This window comes from Podarcis muralis, chromosome 2 (assembly GCF_964188315.1).
Source record: "Podarcis muralis chromosome 2, rPodMur119.hap1.1, whole genome shotgun sequence".
Classification (NCBI taxonomy): domain Eukaryota; kingdom Metazoa; phylum Chordata; class Lepidosauria; order Squamata; family Lacertidae; genus Podarcis; species Podarcis muralis.
In genome coordinates, this window is record NC_135656.1 from 26,346,529 (window position 1) to 26,363,005 (window position 16,477).

Genomic DNA, 16,477 nt, shown 5'->3' on the forward strand with positions numbered 1-16,477 from the left:
AAATAGTACCTCGGGTTAAGAACTTTGCTTCAGAATGAGAACAGAAATTGTGCTCCGGCGGCATGGCGGCAGCAGTGGGAGGCCCCATTAGCTAAAGTGGTGCTGCAGGTTAAGAACAGTTTCAGGTTAAGAACAGACCTCAAGAACGAATTAAGTACATAACCAGAGGTACCACTGTATATATGAACGCAAGGAGGAGTTGGGACAGTCTTCATGCAAAAGAATAATTTTTAAAGAGGCTTACAATGCAATCCTGTACTTGTCTATTCAGAAATAAACCCCGTTAACCTCATTGGGACTTTCTCCCGGGTATAGGATTGCATGACTGTTAATGGTGAGATGTATCATCAATGATCATTATAAAGGAAGCTAGCTGCCTTATAGTTGTCTGAATGCTGGCTCATCTAGCTCAGTATTAGCTATCTGCACAGTCTGGCAGCTGTGAAAATGGGCTCACTATGTTTTGTTTAGAAGTACAGTCTTGTCATCCAGACTGAATTCAAGGAAAACAAGTTATCTGTTGTCACAGTTTATCGTAAGCTGTGCATAGCACTGATTGGTAGCAAACCAACAACATCACTAACCCCTCCCCTCTAAAGCAGTTTTTCATTGGGGGTTTTTAAATTAAAAAAATCATTACGCTTTCTTTTCTGTCTTCCTTTTTTATGTGATGGAACAACTGTAATTTAAATGGGAAAATATATGCACAGCTTTTACACTTTCCTTCAAAAATAAAAATAAATAAAAGGCAGACAAGCATACCTGAAGGCTGGGTTAGGGCAAAAACACCAGACTATTGAATTCATGTTTCAGTCACTGACCACTACAGTGGTACCTCAGGTTACAGACGTTTCAGGTTACATACGCTTCAGGTTACAGACCCCACTAACCCAGAAATAGTACCTCGGGTTAAGAACTTTGCTTCAGGATGAGAACAGAAATCATACTCCGGCAGTGCAGCGGCAGCGGGAGGCCCCATTAGCTAAAGTGGTGCTTCAGGTTAAGAACAGTTTCAGGTTAAGAATGGACCTCCAGAACGAATTAAGTTCTTAACCCGAGGTACAACTGTATACCTATCAAATGCATGATGATGAGATGTTGGCCTTCAGCTGTAAAAGGGGGGGGGACAACACAGTGAGACCCACTTGTTTGTTTGTTTTTAAATAATTTTTATTAATTTTCCAAACATGTAATAAAAACAAACAATAAAACAGAACAAAACATACAAACAAATAAACATGTATAATTTCATAAACTTATTTTCCTTCACCTTACTTCCCGGACTTCCCCATACCTCCCTTTTTCTGCATCCTTATTTTTACCTTTTCACAGCAACCCTCCATTTAATTAATTGACTCATCTTCATTATAATTTCCTTAAACTTATGATTTACAGCTGCAATTCTCTGTTTCTTAACACCATAACATCTCAGCACTCCTCAATATTACAACAGTTTTTAAGATATATTTTAAATTTCTTCCAATCTTCTTCCACTGTCTCACTCCCCTGGTCACGGATTACAGTGAGACCCACTTGGAATGCCTACTTGTCTGCATACTCATGCAATTTCAGTGATTGCAACACATGGAGTTTGAGAGGTTAAAAGGCATCATCTGAGATATGTGAGCTCCTGGCTCAGTTGGTTAGAGCGCAGTGCTAATAATGCCAAGGTCACAGGTTCAATCCCTGTATGGGACAGCTGCATATTCCTGAATTGCAGGGGGTTGAATTAGATGATCCTCAGGGTCCCTTCCAACTCTACAATTCTATGGTTCACAAAAGTAGAAAACACTTACAAGTAGAGGAAATGGACCCACATAAGAGCCAAAATACAACTTTCTTTGGTAGCAACCTACTTCACGTGCATCACCTTTTTACACTCTTTACAGTCTTGCCCTACACTGATGTTGTCTTCGTATCCCATCATTCCTTCTTACAAAGGCAGTGTCCCTCTGCTTAAGAAGTACAATTCTGCACTCTCCGGCCTCAGGAAGAAAAAAATTACCCCAGTACTATGAAAATTAGGAATTTTTCGCATTGACAAGAATGTCTCACATCAGCACTCATCAATTATAACACGTCCTGGAGGCCTCTTTCACCCGTGAAACCCTTCAAAAGGATTGTGGGTCTTTGCCAGAAAGAGTGCAAAGGGCAAGGAGGAAAGAGACACAAAGAAGACACAAAGAAGACTAGATCCTCAGCTCAGGGCTTTGTCTGTTTTTCAGCCATTGTTTTGTTGTACAGGTATTTCAGCTCATACTGTAGCAGAGAACAGGATTAGACAGGTCACTGTGGAATTGGATTACAGACATTTTCTACTTTTATAAACTTTTTTTTTTTTTTAGCAGATAAAGTGGAGAGCTGGCACAAAGGCATGGGTGGAGAAAGAAAAGGAGGAGAGAGAGAAAAATCCAGGCCGTAATCCTGCCTAAGTTACATATACATTAAAATCCATTTACTTAAATTCTATTCTTTATGTAGGTGCTTAATTTCCCCCTGATTAAAATAAATGGGTCTTAAAACAGCTTCGTTTCTGCTTGATGAGTGTTTAGAACATAATTTCCCAGATAGCTGAGACTTATTATTTCCTCCCTACTGACTCAGGAATTAATATGCCCAAATCAGTCTAGGATCAGGTCCATTCTAGGGTTGCCATACGTCTGGAATTTCCCGGACATATCCCGAATACTGCAGTCAGAAACAGTGTCTTGGCAGAAATCCCCCCCAAAAACGTCCAGGAAAATCCAGACGTATGACAACAACTTTGCCAAAAAATAATAATCTCATCTCAACAACTTTTCTGTCTGGATTTTCACTGTTTGAAATATGGCAACCCTACTAAGGTAAACGTAAAGGTAAAGGTAAAGGTAAGGGTAAAGGTAAAAGACCCTGGATGGTTAAGTTCAGTCAAAGGCGACTATGGGGTGCAGCGCTCATCTTGCTTCAGGCCGAGGGAGCCAGCGTTTGCCCATAGACAGCTTTCCGGGTCATGCAGCCAGTATGACTAAACCACTACTGGCTCATGGAGGACCATGATGAGTGCCAGAGTGCACAGAAAAGCTGTTTACCTTTCCGCCACAGTGGTACCTCTTTATCTACTTCCACTGGTGTGCTTTTGAACTGCTAGGTTGGCAGAAGCTGGGACAGAGCAACGGGAGCTCATTCCATCACATAGATTCGAACCGCCAACCTTCCAATCGGCAAGCCCAAGAGGCTCAGTGGTTTAAACCACAGCACCACCTGCGTCCCCCCAGCAACCCTGCTAATGTATCCCCAAACTTTATGTTCTATGTATGCAATCATTCCTCCTCAGTATTTTTAAAGATAGATGTTCCTTTTCAATACTCCTAAGCTCTGGTATATGGTATCTGGTACACAGATACATTGCTATTATTATTGGTATTGTACTGGACAAAGTGACCAGTGACTAAACTAGGTGAATTCAGGCAACCATACATAAGCTTAAGTGCCTGATATATGAACAAGCCATTTGATTGCACATGTTGCCCCTTCACCAGGAAGTCTTCCATTCCCTTTAGCATCATCATTTCATCAAAAATAGGGAACTGTGGTTAACAGCTTTGTTACAAGTCAGGATATTAAACAGCCTCAATCATATGAATATCCTGGCTTGTTTCAAAGTTCTTAACCATGGTTTCCTGGTTTGGATAAATTGGGAAACTGTAGTTAATGGAATATTACCATCTAAACAGAGGCACTGCAGCAACATGACTAATAACTGTCAGTCACTAGAATATCTTGATGTTGATCCAAATTTATTGAAACCTCAATGCCCGCTAGAGCTGAGCATGTCTACTCACAGGTGAGTTTCTGTAAGCTCACTGGGACTTACTTCCTGGCAATTGTGTATATGATTATGGGGGTTGGGGACAGGAAGAAATTCCAGGTGCTTGAAAGAAGATTTATTTCAGGTCCAATGCATTTTGGAATAATCTTTCCTTGGAGGCACTATAAATACACAAAACATATGTGCTCATGAAATGGGATGGTAAAGAATAATACATTTTCATAGTCTTATACTGGATAAGTAGTATGCAACAAAATACTTACATAAATATACAAACTTACTTATTGCAATGGCTTGTTGTTTCTTACTGAAACAAAATTTATAGCAATACATATTGAGAACAAAAAGTATACAGTAAATCAAAAATAAAACCCAAACTAGTTGGACTAATTTAATTTGGATTTTATGCTGTTCATCACTTTGATATCCCTTCCCCACTTTATGTTGATGGGATAAACATTTTTGCAAAAAATATATATAAAGTAACCTCCCCTCAGTGTCCATTTAAAAATGTTTAAGAGAGCCCAAACAACATCATTACACATCTCATCCCATTATGAACAAACTAAAGCAGATAAGCTACAGGCAATAGACTATTTCAGCATTTAAGCAAGCTGGAACACCAAGGTATTAACAATTTATATTTCTGGAACATAACCCTGAGAGTTGCAAGTCCCAACATGGAAATTTCAACTGTATTTTAATTTAATCCTGGCACTGTGTTAGACATCCCCCTTGAGAGAAACATGCACTTTTACTATATCCAAGACTGCTGCATTTGCAACAGGTCATACTATGACACCGTGCACAATTAATCCAGTTATTCCTTATGTTTGTGTGGCCATTATCACCGATGCCTTTAAGAAACATGTTCATAAAAGAGGTCAACCAAGCTGATCAAGGGTCTGGAAACTCAGCCTTGTGAGGGATCTGGGTATGTTTAGCCTGGTAAAGAGGAGACTGAGAGGAGATATGATAGCCATCTTCAAATATCTCAAGGGCTGTCACATCGAAGATGGAGCAAGCTTGTTTTCTCCTGCTCTGACCAGACCAATGGTTTCAAGTTACAAGAAATGAGATTGTGACTAAACATCAAGAAGAAGAATCTGAGAGTAAGAGCTGTTTGACAGTGGAACAGACTCCCACAAGAGGTTGTGGAATTTCCTACTTGGAGGGCTTTTCAGCAGAGGTTGGATGGCCACCTGTCATGGATGATCTAGTTGGGATTCCTGCCATGTACCAGATGACCCTCAGAGTCCCTTCCAACTCTACAGTTCTATGAACTACTGCATAATACACAGAGGAGTAAATTGTACTATATTGGGGTGGCCAACTCCCAAGAGACTGCGATATACTCACAGAGTTAATAACTGGCAGTGATCTACCCCCTTTTGGGGGGTTCAGGTCAAAGTTGTTGAGCTTTTTTGGGGGGGTTGCAGGGCTGAGATGCTGAGCTTTTTTAAGGGAGCAAAACTTGTTGATCTACCTCAGGGGTAGGCAACCTAAGGCTGCCAAATTTTAATTGGTAGATCAGCCAGGTAACGGTTTCGTTGGTAAAATGGTTAATCAGTAGAGTTGGAGATGGAAGAGCATTTCTGTTCTCAAGCAAAGTTGGCCCTGATTTCTAAACGTAACGGGGAAGAAGAAAAGCAAGTATTAAAAGATGGAACTTGAATAAAGACAGGCCTTGCTGAGGTGGCTACATCAGAGAACATAATTGCTTAACAGTCAGTTCCGTTGGTTAGAGCATAGTGCTGATAATGCCAAGGTTGCAGGTTCGATCCCCATAAGGGACAGTGCATATTCCTACATTGCAGGGGGTTGGACTAGATGATCCTCAGGGTCCCTTCCAACTCTACAATTCTATGATTAGTTTCTCTCTTCTAACTGAAACATGATGTTATGGAGAGGCATCAAAGTTGCCACCTCAACTAGCAGCTCCACATCTCCTCATCCTTCTCTCTCTGGTAATATATAGAAGCTAAGCCATGGGTGGGCAAACTAAGGCCCGGGGGCCGGATCCAGCCCAATCACCTTCTAAATCCGGCCCACGGACGGTCCGGGCATCAGTGTGTTTCTACATGAGTAGAATGTGTCCTTTTATTTAAAATGCATCTCAGGGTTATTTGTGGGGCCTGCCCGGTGTTTCTACATGAGTAGAATGTGTGCTTTTGTTTAAAATGCATCTCTGGGTTATTTGTGGGGCATAGGAATTCGTTCATTTCCCCAATATATATATATATATATATATATAGTCCAGCCCACCACATGGTCTGAGGGACGGTGGACCAGCCCACAGCTGAAAAAGGTTGCTGACCCCTGATCTACCTGTTGGACATGCCTGTACTATAGAATAGCAAATAAAAAATCCCATTGAAACGAATAGAAGGAATTGTTCTTGTTGTTTTGTTTGACCCTGGAAAACGATTTTGTATTTCTGATTGTATTTTACCCTGGAAATATTGAAGGCACGTTCTCCAGCTATACAACTTGGATCTTGGGCAAGAAGGGCTGTGCAGGGAAACTGTAGGAAGGGACAGGATGTGCTAAGCTGCCTGAAGGGACATTGATGGATTGGAAGGAGCTGCTTAAGGAGATAAGATCAAAAGCAGAAGGGAAGACTCTCATTTGGCATAACGCTCCTGTTACAGAGGTTCTAGAGTACTTCCAGGTGGGGGGAATCAATGTTCAAAGCCGAAAAGAAGTCTCACTATTTTACTGAGCAGACCAACTGGAAATGCATTTATGTTCTGGGAGTAGATGGTAAAGATGTATCAAGTCCTTTGCTCTTTCAAAGTATTGGCCTTACTATTGCACGTAAGGGTATCTGACATCTTTCAAAAACCAGGCAATTCATTCACAACAGTGAAATCTTGGAGAAAAACTCTTTTGCATAGATAGTTACAGCTGAAGCAACATCTTAAAAGGCAGGTCCTATGGAGCTGATTCTGTTGGAGAAATCAGATCACATTTCTTAGCTGTGCAATCAACTCTACGTTCTTCTAGAGCCATCACTCTTAGCTAATCCAGCCTGGTGTTTTACCTAAAGAGTGGTTTAAAGTTTGTGACGGAAATATGGGGAGAATCAAATACTGCCCCGAGCCATCGAGTCCGTTCATGTTACCCTGAACATGACACATATATTTCCATTGCCACAATGCAGAAGGAATACAGTATAGTTAGCATTAAGTATCAGACTTCCTTCCTTGGAGGTTTATAAGCAGAGGGTGGATGGCCATCTGTCATGTATGATTTAGTTGATATTCCAGCATCGCAGGGGGTGGGACTAGATAACCCTTGGAGGTCCCTTCCAACTCTACAATTCTTTTATTCTAATCCACGGCCCCATGACTCAAGTTTCGATTTACAGTTGCACAGGAGACAGGCATTCATAACAAGTTTGAGTGACGCTTGACCTCACAATCCACTTTTGCCTACAGGTTGGGAAAGAAAAGCTTCCCAAGAATTTGGCACCCAGGCAAAACATACCATTTAAATGCTCCGCATTATTATTGCCTTGGGTGCGTGAGATTTTTTTAAAAGACACCCTCTAACCTTCCAAAAGCTCGATGTTCACATACTTGCTCGCTAAAAAGGGCACGCCTGCTCTTACCTAGGTTCAGAGTTCAGTTGCTCATCCCAAACGTGGGTTCGCCAGCTAATTGTCCACTCCTTGGTGGCACTGGGAATACCGTATTTTTCGCTCTATAAGACGCACCAGACCACAAGTCACACCTAGTTTTTGGAGGAGGAAAACAAGAAAAAAAAATATTCTGAATCTCAGAAGCCAGAACAGCAAGAAGGATCGCTGCACAGTGAAAGCAGCAATCCCTCTTGCGGTTCTGGCATCTGGGATAGCTGCGCAGCCTGCATTTGCTCCATAAGATGCACACACATTTCCCCTTACTTTTTAGGAGGGAAAAAGTGAGTCTTATAGAGCAAAAAATACGGTATAGGGATTGGCAGCCTAATCAGGCAAGGACTGAGACAGAAACAGTGTATGTTGTCTCCTACCCCACCATAGAAGCATTTATCCCATACTCTCTGTTGCACATGGGGATTATGGGACGAAGCCGTAAAAAAAAAAGGAGAAGCAGCTTTTTAATACCACTGCAAACTGGAAGGATGAAACATTCCAAACCCGACTTCTGCACTCCCTCCTTCTCCTCCTCTCTTTCTGTCTTTCCCCATGAGCAACATGCTTGTGGGTGGCACTTCTGTATGGCAGCTGGTGGAATTAATGAGCGCCGGCAGAATTGTTTCCAGGCAAGCAGTTGCTCTGAGTACATTTCATCATATAACACCAATTGTCAAGTGCTTGGAGGCAAGAGGCTTAAATCAGCCCAGCCCTAGATCCTAGGAGCTGATAAGCCACTTAGCTCATCCAAAAACTTTCTGTTTCATACTTCGCTTGGGTAGATAAATACTGACGCTTAATATATTCAGTACAACCTTATCTGTTCAAGTGGCCTGGGAGACAGCCAAGAAAATTAGGATGATCAGAAATTTGGACAAATGAGAGTGCTTCCTGTTTTTTTGTGTGTGCATGAATGTATTTTTGGTTATTGCAAGTTTTAAAAACAGTTTTTCATGCTGTACAGTGGTGCCTCGCAAGACAAAATTAATTCGTTCCGCGAGTTTTTTCATCTAGCGAATTTTTCGTCTTGCGAATCACGAATTCCCATAGGAATGCATTGAAAATCAATTAATGCATTCCTATGGTCAAAAAAAGTCCAAACAAAGCCAAATTTGGTACAACAAGAGTTTATTAAGTGCTCTTTAAAGTCACACATACTGTAAAGAGCATTTCAAAAATTGAAGGAACAATAATTTAAGTTTCTAAACATGACAGAAAAACATTTAAAAATCAACAAAGTGTACAGTACATTTTCTAAGACTCTGGGGGACAACTCGAAGAAGGTTCCTCTTCCACTCTTTGCTTCTTGCTGAAGAACCTGTCCATGGTCTGCTGCTTCATCCGCCTTTTCAGCACCTCCCTGAAAGGCGACATGACCCTCGTATCAAAAGTGTTCACAAGGTCATGTGCCACATGCTTGTCAGGGTGGTGCCGCTGTGCAAAAGCCTGCACATCCTTCCACTTCAGGCAAATGTCCCTCAGTTCTTTGGAGGACAGCCGTTCCTCAGTTGCTTCCTCCTCTTCCAGCGAGGCCTACTCCTGCACAGCCTCTGCCTGCATTTCGACCAGCTCCTGGGTGGTCAGCTCGTGGTCGTGCTCCTCCACCAGCTCGCTGATGTCCTCCTCTGTGGCCTCCAGGCCCATGGTCCTCCCCAAGGCAACAATGTCCTGCACCACTGTTGACTCTGGTGCATCAGAGTCACTTGGTGCCGCACAGTCCGGCCACAGGCTGCGCCAAGCGCAATTCAAATTTCTCTGGCTGATCCCGTTCCAGGCCGTGGTGATCATCTTCAAGCAGGTGACGATCTCGAAGTGGTCCTTCCAGAATTCCCGCAGGGTGATGGTGGTGCACTCAGTCACCTCGAAGCATCGCCTGAAAAGCTCCTTGGTGTAGAGTTTTTTGAAATTGGCGATGAGCTGCTGATCCATCGGCTGGAGCAGTGGCGTGGTGTTAGGCGGCAGGAACATGATGCTGATGAAGCTGAACTCCTCCAGCAAGTCCTCCTCAAGGCCTTTAGGATGAGCAGGAGCATTGTCCATCAGAAGCAAAGCCTTCAGCGGCAGGTCGTTGTCCAGCAGGTACTGTTTGACAGCAGGGCCAAAAGCATGATTGACCCAGTCCACAAACAGCACACGTGTGACCCAAGCCTTACTGTTGGATCGCAACATGACACTCAGCCGCTCCTTGTTGACCTTGTGTTTCTTGAAGGCCCGTGGGGTCTCCGAGTGGTACACCAGCAGGGGCTTGATCTTCAGGTCGCTGCTTGAATTGGCACAGAAGAGCAGGGTCAGACGGTCCTTCATGGGCTTGTGGCCAGGCAACTTGGCCTCCTCCTGTGTGATGAAAGTCCTTTTGGGCATCCTCTTCCAAAACAGCCCGGTCTCGTTGCAGTTGAAGACCTGCTGTGGAACGTAGCCCTCCGTCTTCACAACCTCCAGGAACTCCGCTGCAAAGTCTTCAGCCGCAGAAACATCAGAACTGGCAGCCTCTCCATGCCAGAAAAAAAAACACAAGCTTCCAGATTCTTGCAACCCCCTCCCCAACTGTTCCCCCAGCCACCCACCACACAGAAATTCAAATCCAGATTTTTTTTAAAAAAAACAGCAGAGTGGCCCAATGGTCACAGAAAATCATAAAAATGCAGAAAAAAACGCACAAGCTTCCAGATTCTTGCAAACCCCTCCCCAACTGTTCCCCCAGCCACCCACCACACAGAAATTCAAATCCAGAATTTTTTTAAAAAAACAGCAGAGTGGCCCAATGGTCACAGAAAATCATAAAAATGCAGAAAAAACCACACAAGCTTCCAGATTCTTGCAAACCTCTCCCCAGCACCAAGTCCTTGAATTCCAAACACCCCAACCCAAAATCCAAAAACCCCCCAAAAAGTTTTAAAAGCTTAACTTACCAAATGGCTGCAAAAGAAGTTTTGGAAAAGCTTCAAAAATCACCAAAGTCTTTAAAAACCTCAAAAAAGGCTACTATGTACACTGCGTTCTATGAGTTGCTCCTCGAAGTCAAGTCGCAACTGTATTAACGGTGTTAAGAAAAAGGAAACAAACTTGCAAGACGTTTCCGTCTTGCGAAGCAAGCCCATAGGGAAATTCGTCTTGCGAAGCAGCTCAAAAAACGGAAAACCCTTTCGTCTAGCGAGTTTTCCGTCTTGCGAGGCATTCGTCTTGCGGGGCACCACTGTATTTTAAAGTGTATTTGCCCGCCCTGTGACCTTAGGATGAAGGGCAGCCAATAAAATAAAATAGAAACACATAATGCATTCAAATTATAAGTTTTGCATCACCATTTTTATAATGCATGCATACATACAGAAACAGTCACACAATCCTAAACACACCTACCAGACAGTAAGCCCTACTGAATACTGTGGTGTTTTCTTTTGATATGTGGATGCCACTTTGCAAACAGTTTCCTACAATGTAGGTTTTAAATTAATGGTAGTCTGCTGTTCCATCATATGTCTTTGAAAATGCTTTCTTACTTTATGCTTTGACAAGGATGAGAGCACAAAAATCCTCCGGCTAACCGGCTTCTGTTGGCTGTTTTAGCCAAATGTGAAATATTTGTGCAAATGTCTTATTAAATGTGGCGAACCCATTGCCAAAGAACTCCATACCTGGCAATGTGGAACTAGTAGCAATGATCAAACAGGTCATGCAGTGAGGTTCTATTCATGCACATGACCAATGCACAGAAAAGGGAATGACGTATGTGAGACTAGCATCCTACAGGCTTTTTTTTCTTTCTTTTTTTTTTTTTTTTGCCCCAGATCTCACACATGTCAACCAACATTGCTATTGCTGCATTGTTACCAACTTTTAGAAGCCACAGGCTACAAGGAGATATCACACAGGAGAAAGCCAATGCGGTGTAGTGGTTAAGAGCGGTAATCTGGTGAACCAGGTTCGTGTCTCCGCTCCTCCACATGCAGCTGCTGGGTGACCTTGGGCCAGTCACACTTCTTAGAAGTCTCTCAGCCCCACTTACCTCACAGAGGTGTTTGTTGTGGGGGAGGAAGGGAAAGGAGAATGTTGACCACTTTGAGACTCCTTCGGGTAGTGATAAAGTAGGATATCAAATCCAAACTACTACTCTTCTTCATCATCATCATCATCATCATCATCATCTTCATCTGTACTGCCCTGTAAGGAAGAGCAGGAAGATCTGCTTTGGGGCTAATGATATCAACTGGACCCCTATAAGTCTCCAGGGGAATGTAAAGAAACGGGGGAAATTCCAGCTAGGCTCCAGTAGGCTGGAGCCTCACCCTGGATGGTCAACAGCTTCTCGCTGCATCACAATCACTTCCAGAGAGGTTGAGTCACCACACTTCCCAGCCCCAGAGCCTGTTTTTTTAAAACTGTGAGAAGGCTGTTTCCACCCAAGCTAGTCCTTAGGCAACATTTTACAATCCCCTTCGTGGGGAGTGTGGGGAGGCAGGAAGACTGTTGAGTTCTTTGGTCACCTACCAACAATAAGGTAAATTCAGTCAAGTCGTCACCTAAATTATGTGGACATGCCTGAGAATAAGAGAGAAAAGCAGAAGCCTGTTTCCCAGGAAAAGGAAGCTTTTGAGAAATTGAAGGACATTTTTGAGGAGAACACTAACTCAAACACACCTGAAACTGGAGCTACGCAGCAGCAGTCAGCTGTATGAAAAATGGTTTCTCTTCAGACACAAGCCCATGAGGTCACAACCCCATCAAAACTACCATTTTTTTAAAAAAATGTCTATTTAAAACCTTCACAGCTGTTTCCCTCCAAGACCTAGCCTTTGCCAGGAGTTTGCTCAGAGAACTTTGAGTTGATGACATTATTGTTTATTTTCCAGATAAAACCATGGTATCTTTGATGCCATCGGAGTGCAGCTTGTTATTTTCCAGATAAAACCATGGTATCTTTGATGCCATCGGAGTGCAGCTTGTTGAAATGCTCTCATACTCAGCGCTGCAGGTGAAACAAGTTATTTTGTCTCTCATCCACTGTGTGACAAATTCTCCTCCATGATGTTTCTGCTCCGGGGATTGAAAAGAGTCTCTGTTGAAAGACAAAGGGGGAAAAACTTACTTCTGGGGAAACATAGTGCTCTGAGCTGTGTAGATACAATAGAGAATATGTCTGAAAGCCCAAGGTCCATCATATCACTTCTCACATATAATATGATGGCCCTTGATGAAAAGCTTTTGTCACTTGACTTTTAAATGAGCATTGGGTGTACTTTAAAAGTACTGTGTAAATTTGCCCTCTGTGAGCAACTAAGAAACAGTGACTTCTACCCCAAGGACACCTAGAAAGCTTCCTGGCTGAGTGGGGATTTGAACTCTGGTGTCCTAGGCCTTAAGCCAGGCTTCCTCAAACTTGGCCCTCCAGATGTTTTGAGACTACAATTCCCATCATCCCTGACCACTGGTCCTGCTAGCTAGGGATCATGGGAGTTGTAGGCCAAAAACATCTGGAGGGCTTAGTTTGAGGAAGCCTGCCCTAATCCAGGGTTTCCAAAACTTGGGTCCAGCTGTTTGGGGGACTACAATTCCAATCATCCCTGACCACTGGTCCTGCTAGCTAGGGATGATGGGAGTTGCAGTTGAAAAACCATTGGAGACCCAGGTTTGGGGAGTACTGAGAGTCTAACCCAGTGTTCCCCAACCTTGGGCCTCCAGCTGTTTTTGGACTACAACTCCCATCATCCCTCGCTAGCAAGACCAGTGGTCAAGGATGATGGGAATTGTAGTCCAAAAACAGCTGGAGGCCCAAGGTTGGGGAACACTGGTCTAACCAATACAACGAACTGAAATTGTCACTTCAATTTGTAGTGACTCTACAAACCACCTTTTCCCACTTCATTGACCTTACCCAGAAGATGGAGTTGTGCCACTCACCAGTCAGTGACTGTTCAAAACTAGTAAACTCCATGCCAAACCATGTTCAAATGCTGCTTAAGAATAGCGAAGGCTGTATCTATTACCGATGTACGTATATGTGAGTTTTGCACATGTATATGTGAGTTTTGTACAATAAACTACATTGTTTGTTTCAATTAATTTGCACAAGGATGTAGGTGCAGCCAATTCAGTGGTCCTACCAGCAAGTTTGCACCACACTGACCTCACCACCGTAGTTGCCACCCTCTTTGTCCTAGCATGCTGCAATGACTCTGCCTGATGGAGGCAAAAAGTGCTGCCTAAAAAGACACCTAATACGGGCCGTTTCTGTTGACAAAGTTTGCCATGCCTTTGATTATCGGCAGGTTGTACATGGACTGCGCACCCAGCACTGGCTCTGCCCCACCGATAAACCCCCGGAGCAGAGTGGAGTGAAGCCTTCATACTCTCAGTCCGCTCACTTGGGCCTGCCCTCAGAGATGCCGTGGATTGGCTCATTTGAACAGGGGTATAGCGGGAACCTCAACGATCCACGCTGCCAGCTCTGGCCAATCCAGTGTGTCTCAAGGGAGATTGGGGGTGCTGCAAATGGCACCCACTGTGAGACGGGTGAGAGGTTATTATGAGCAGGTTGTACATGGACAAGTATTTGGGTCTTCAAATTTCAGCAGTGCCCTGTGCAAGGCAAAACTTTAGCACCCCAACCTTCTCTTGCCTTCTATTCTGCATGTGCACAGCAACAAAGTTGTGGTGCCCTGCGACGACCCCATCAGCTTGGTGCCCAATGTGTGGAACCGGTCATGCTGTCCTAAATCTGCCTCTGACAAGAACCACTGCAGTTATTGGTAGGGACATTACCATACATGGCACACGTGTTTTCTTTACCTAGACCTCAGCAAATGGATACATAACCCAAAATATATTATAATTATATGGAGAGAGAACTAGAAGTCTCTTTTCTCATCCATAAAACAGTTAACTACTAATAGTTTTATTCTGCTGTGCAAACTATTGCTACGGAAGGAGCGTCTCCACCCCCATCATTCAACCCGGACACTGAGGTCCAGCACGGAGGGCCTTCTGGCAGTTCCCTCACTGCAAGAAGTGAAGTTACAGGAACCAGGCAGAGGGCCTACTTGGTAGTGGCACCCACCCTGTGGAACACCCTCCCATCAGATGTCAAAGAAATAAACAACTATCGGACGTTTAGAAGACATCTGAAGGTAGCCCTGTTTAGAGAAGTTTTTAATGACTGATGTTTTAATGTATTTTTAATCTTTTGTTGGAAGCCGCCCAGAGTGGCTGGGGAAACCCAGCCAGATGGGCAGGGTATAAATATATTTATTATTATTATTATTATTGTTGTTGTTGTTGTTGTTGTTGTTGTTGTTGTTGTTGTTGTCAGCAGCAAGAAATAGCTACTCACAAAACACAGACACACCTGCAGCTAAAGGTATTCCCTTCTTATTACTTGCACTCAGGCATGCATAAGCTTCATTGCTAACTTAAAAGAATATTTATTAATAGAGGGGAAGGTAGAGGGAAAGACAATGGAGTCTTACTCCTAGTTTACCTTTGCCTCCCAGTTAAGATATATTTTCTTCTCTATCTGGGAAGGTGGGTTTAACTAACCTAAGCCAGCATCTCCCTTCTTCGCACAAGGCAGTTCAACGCAACAGCCTTTGCCCTTGGAAATGTGAATTCACACCCTCTGACTCCTCTAGGAAAACATTCAGCTGTTGTGGGCTGAAGGACAAAAGGGAACTCACATGACAGGGATTATTATTTTTATTTTTAACTTGAAATATACATTCTAATGTTTCTACCTCTATGTAATTAATTCTGAGTGATGGATTTCTAATTACCTGGTATGGAGCTTGCTAAGAGAGATTGCTTTAGTCTTTCATCTCATAAATTTTATTAATGAAAGTCATGTGCTTTAGTAAAAAGTGGGCCTCTCATGTTTTGATGTATTGTTATGAGTTTGTGGGTGGGGGTTGTATGTATGTAACATCAGCTAACCTCCCTAATATCCATGCTTAGTCTGGGTGCCATCAAATTATTGTTGTGCAACCCATGTACCATCAGTGGGAGAAATTTCTGTCTTAGGGTGTGTCTGTGGGTTGAATCCCTTAGCCAAAATCTTCAGGAGAAAATGTCCAGGAGGCTTTAGAACAAGCTTGATGCAGTTAAGAAGCACCAGACATTCCCTACATCAACATTCTCCAAGGTACCGTATTTTTCGCTCTATAAGACGCACCAGACCACAAGACGCACCTAGTTTTTGAAGGAGGAAAACAAGAAAAAATATATTCTGAATCTCAGAAGCCAGAAAAGCAAGAGGGATCGCTGCGCAGTGAAAGCAGCAATCCCTCTTGCTGTTCTGGCTTCTGTGATAGCTGCGCAGCCTGCATTCGCTCCATAAGACACACACACATTCTCCCTTACTTTTTAGAAGGGAAAAAGTGAGTCTTATAGAGCAAAAAATACTACTTTTTCAACTACTGCTTTTCATCAAGTTAAAGAATCAAGTACCTCTAGTATCTTAATTCTAGAACTACCATCCATAAATGTTCACCCTCCTTCCTTAGCTGCAAACTGTTGCCTGATTAAAACACACAAACACATAGTGGGGTGCCACAGGGTTCTGTCTTGGGCCCAGTCTTATTCAACATCTTTATCAACGACTTGGATGATGGACTCAAGGGCATCCTGATCAAATTTGCAGATGACACCAAACTGGGAGGGGTGGCTAACACCCCAGAGGACAGGATCAGACTTCAAAACGACCTTGACAGATTAGAGAACTGGGCCAAAACAAACAAGATGAACTTTAATAGGGAGAAATGTAAAGTATTGCACTTGGGCAAAAAAAATGAGAGGCACAAATACAAGATGGGGGACACCTGGCTTGAGAGCAGTACATGTGAAAAGGATCTAGGAGTCTTGGTTGACCACAAACTTGACATGAGCCAACAGTGTGACGCGGCAGCTAAAAAAGCTGCATCAAAAAGCTAAAAATAGGCTGCATCAATAGGAGTATAGCATCTAGATCAAGGGAAGTAATAGTGCCACTGTATTCTGCTCTGGTCAGACCTCACCTGGAGTACTGTGTCCAGTTCTGGGCACCACAG